The 4,754-nt window shown below is 32.3% G+C and overlaps 1 pseudogene; it reads right to left on the bottom strand.

Annotated features, from left to right (window-relative positions):
* Positions 1–381: 381 nt before the first annotated feature.
* On the bottom strand, positions 382–500 carry LOC120615282 (uncharacterized; annotated as a pseudogene).
* Between the last annotated feature and the right edge of the window lie 4,254 nt (positions 501–4,754).

Raw genomic sequence — 4,754 nt, 5'->3', positions numbered from 1 at the left:
TTGTGTCCTTTCTCTTTGTTTACTGAGGTTAGCCAGGGGTTTGTCAATTTTATTAACCGCTTCAAAGAACCAGCTCTTTATTGCATTTCTTTTTTCTTTTTCTTTTTTTTTTTGTTTGTTTTCAATTTCATTTATTTCTGCTCTAATTTTCGATGATTCCTTTCCTTCTGCTGACTTTAGGCTTCATTTGTTCTTCCTTTTCTAGTTTTTTAAGATGAAAGATTAGGTTATTTGTTTGGACTTGTTCTTGTTTTTGGAGATAGGCCTGTAATGATATAAGCTTTCCTCTTATTACCACTTTTGCCATGCCCCAAAAGTTTTGATATGTTGTACTATCATTATCATTCATATTTATGTATCTCTTTTTCTTTTTTTTTTTCATGCCTACAGCACCTGGTACTCATAGATGGTCTCCCATCCAAGTACTAACCAGGCCCAAGCATGCTTAGCTTCTGAGATCAAACAGGATCAGGCTTGTTCAGGGTAGCATGCCCACAGAGTTATGTATCTCTTGATTGTTCTTTTTATTTCTTCTCCAACCCAGTTATTCTTCAGTAGAATGCTGTTTAATCTCCATGTATTTGTTGTTCTTCCTGCTTTCTTTTTATGGTTGATCTCTAGCTTCAAAGCATTATGATCAGAGAATATGGTATGATTTCAACCCTCTTGTATTTGTTGAGGCTATCTCTGTGTCTCAGTATGTAGTCAATTCCTGAGAATTGTTCCATGTGCACTAAAGAAGAATGTATAAGCAGTTGGTTTGGGATGAAAGGCTCTGTAAATGTCAATTATGTCCAGTTGATCTAATATGTCATTTAAAGATGTTATTTCCTTATTGATTTTCTGTTTGGATGATCTGTCCATATCTGACAGTGGCATATTGAGGTCTCCTACTATGATAGTGTTTTTGATCTGTTAGTAATTGCTTTACATATTTCGGGGCTCCCTGATTGGGAACATAGATGTTAATAAGTGTCTTCTTGGTGCATGATCCCCTTTATCATTATGAAGTGTACTTCAGTATCGTTCTTTACCTTTTTTATTTTGAAATCTATCTTGTCCTATATTAGTACCATCACTTCCACTTTTCTCAGAATGCCATTTGCTTGAAATATCATTTTCCACCCTTTCACTTTGAGTCTGTATTTGTCTTTGGAGCTGAGATGTGTCTCCTGGAGGCAGCATATGGTTGGATTTTGTTTTTTGATCTAATCTGCAACTCAGTGAGTTTTTATTGGTGAGTTCAATCCATTTACATTTAGGGTGATTATTGAAATATGAGGTTTTCCTCTAACCATCTTATCATTTGCTTCCAGTAGCTCAGTGTTTCCATTGCTTCCTTGTCCTTGTGTATCTGAATCTCTCTAGCGTGTGGTTACCATTACCAATATGTAGAGGATAGTTATTTATATAGTAGTTTTTTTTCTTCTGTGTGTGCCCTATTTCCATTCTCCTTTGCAAATATGAATCTTTAAATCATCCCAATTTCAGTCATTGTTGTCTCAACTTGTCCCTATGTATGCTGAATGTTCATTACTATCTTGCAATAGCAAATCTCTTATTGTTTAAGCTTATACAATACCTAGTTCTTAGTAAGGGTTGCACTCTTCTGCTTCTATCTGCCTGCTAGTTGCCTTACTCATTGTTATATATTTTTCTTGTCATTTTATTTTAGGTGAGCTGACCCTTTTCAGTATTTCTTGTAATGCAGGCCTCGTAGTGGAGAATTCCTTCAATATTTGTATGTCTGGAAAGGTCTTTATTTCTCCTTGATATCTAAAGAAGAGATTTTCTGGATACATTATTCTAGGCTGGTAGTTCCTTTCATTTAATAGTTTGAATATTTGATTCCACTCCTTTCTGGCTTGTCAGGTTTGTGCTGAGAAGTCCAACAGTAATCTAATGAGTTTTTCTTTGTAGGTTGCAGTCTTATTTTCCCTGGCCGCCCTGAGAATTCTTTCTTTGTCATTGCTTTTTGATAATTTTAATACAATGTGTCTTGGATAAGGCCTTATTGAGTTGAGATAATTGGGTGTTCTGTTGACTTCTTGAATTCCAAGCTCCAGCTTATTCCTTAGATTTGGAAAATTCTCATCCCTATTTATCTGAAAATGTTCAATTTATTGATTGTTTTTATCTTTTATCATTTTTGTGGTTTTTCTGTTCTAAGGCCACAAAGTATTCTTTTCAAAAATTGTGAAGGCTAGGGAGTGACGTCAGAGACATGGCCAAGTGAGAGATGTCCCCAGATCTCTCCCCTTGAAATAAAAATATATTGAACATCTAAAGCTCAAACAAAAATCACCTAACCTGCACACCAGCATGTCTGAACATGGAATCTGCACATAAGAGTTACCATAAGAAATGAAAAACAGCTAGATCAGCAGAATGAGATTTTTAGCAAAGATACTGAAACGCTAAAAAAAAATCAAATAGAACTTCCAGACATGAAGGACACACACCAAAAGAGATGAAAAATGAAATAGCAAGCTTAAGAAATAAAGTCAACCAAATGGAGGAAAGGATCAGTAATATCAAAGACAGAAATCTAGAAATAAATCAGAAGGAAGAAGAGAGAGACCGAAGAATGAAAAATAATGAAAGAGAAATACAAGGACTTGCTGATAACATAAAGACAGGAAATATAGAATAACGGACATTACTGAAGATGAGGAAAAAGAGCAGGGACTAAAAAGCATTTTCAGAAAAAGCAAGACTATATGCATTGAGCTAAATAGTGATTCCAGCTCTGGAATCAATAGAGGGAAAAGTAGGTTTTTGGAGATCTTAAATTTGCAATAACAGTAACAAAAATACTAATAAAATGATAAGTATAAATTTACTTTTAATTATATAAATATATATTTATATTATATTTAAAATAATTGAATATATATTATGTTATTTTTATATTTAATTATATTAAACTTTTTGGTACTTATGGATACCACAAATAATGATAATGGTAATAATTATAATATAATAATAAAAATAGAAAATTGTATTTTACTTATATGTAATTACATGTAATACTATTTCTTAAATATGAGCTTTGGGCTCATATGCTTGTTTGATTGCTTATGCAAACAAATTAATATTGTACATAAGCTGCTGAGGACTGCAGATTCAAAAGAAATATCTTGTGTTATTTGAATTTAATTTCTAGTTTTTAGTTTCCAGTGTATTGTTTAGCAAAATATTAAAAAGTAATAAAGGCTAAACCCAGTACTTTCCTTATTGCATACAACAAAGGGGCTAAATGGAAATAGGAATTAGGGCGCACATTTTTTTTTAAGTCCAAAGTTAATCATTCAAGTTATGAGTGAAGGGGTATCTTAACTTACATATTGCTTTTTAGTCACTTTAAACTCCTATGGGAGATTCCTCTATTGTCCATGAAGCAAATGATGTCTAAAGTAAGATAAAAAGTTATTGACATTTTTCTAGAGCTTAGATACCATCTACCAATAATCTTCATAAGAAAACTATGAGTAAAGTGTCAAATCAAAACCATGAAGTCTGCAATAAGGTTAATACAGAATTGAAAAGGTGATTTTATAACTTTCAGTAAAGTAAAAATCTTAGTTAAATATAGAAGCTAGCATATATTAACCTAATTTATCTTGGTTTTGATCTGAAAGTTTCTATGTAATAGGTTCAATTTATTTTGAATTACTTATGAGAGATGTGGTTCCATAAAGTTCTTGGGGTCTCTGAGATTCATAGCATGGGTCTATTGGCTACCGCATTATTTTCCATTCTTCATATTAAACATTTCTGCCTCCTCTAATCATTCCTCATATGTCACTGCTACAAGTTCATTCAAGGGATTGGCTACTCTCCTCTGACTATGCATCATGCTTTTGTCTCTTAAAATGTCATACAACCAAACTGAACATAGAGTTCCATTTGTCTTCTGACAACAGATTGTGTGACGTAGAGTGAGACTATCATTCTCCACCAATTATTACTAATAATGAAGTCTAAGATTGTATAATTTTGGCAACCAGATTTCACTGCTGGCTCACATTTACTTGACAGTCAGAAAGCTTCCAAATGTATTTATATGTATATACACTGGTCTCTCACACACACTATTGTACAGATGGACTTTTTTGGACACAGGTCTGATACTAAATTAATTTCTATTATATTTTATTTGGTTATATTTAATACTCTAGCACATCTTTGACATCTTTTTAGTTGCTGATTCTTTTATGACTTGTCACCTAAAATTAAAAAAAAAAATCACACTCTGCTATGACTTTATTCTGCTACATATCACAAAAATTCAAAATTCATATTCTTCTATGACTTGTAGCTCATATCCACTTTATAAATTACCTATGTATAAAATTATCCACTAGTTAATCAAAGACCTTATGGAGAAAAATTCCAATGATTCTCAAACGGTTCTACAACCGTTATGTCATTTTTTAACTAGAACTCAAAACATCCATCTCCATAGGATGGAAGAGAAGTTAAGACAGAATATATATTCTCAGTTCTGTGGTCATGCCTTTCTGCTAAGTAATTAAAGATATTACAAAAGCCTATTTAACTAGGAAATAAAAACATTGGAAGGAGAAACAAAAAATGTGGTGAAGAACAATATTTTTATAATAGAAAAAAGTTGTTTGAAATGAGAAATATATAAATTAATTTAATTTCAGCTAAATTTTGGGTCAAACAGGACTTTGTGGATTATCCTACAGCTAAAATGCCACCTAATGCATTTTTAAGGAAAAATATAT

This window comes from Pteropus medius, unplaced genomic scaffold, assembly GCF_902729225.1.
Source record: "Pteropus medius unplaced genomic scaffold, Ma_sr-lr_union100, whole genome shotgun sequence".
NCBI classification, from domain to species: domain Eukaryota; kingdom Metazoa; phylum Chordata; class Mammalia; order Chiroptera; family Pteropodidae; genus Pteropus; species Pteropus medius.
Note: the sequence above shows the minus strand (reverse complement) of the source record. Positions and strands in the feature narration are given on the sequence as shown.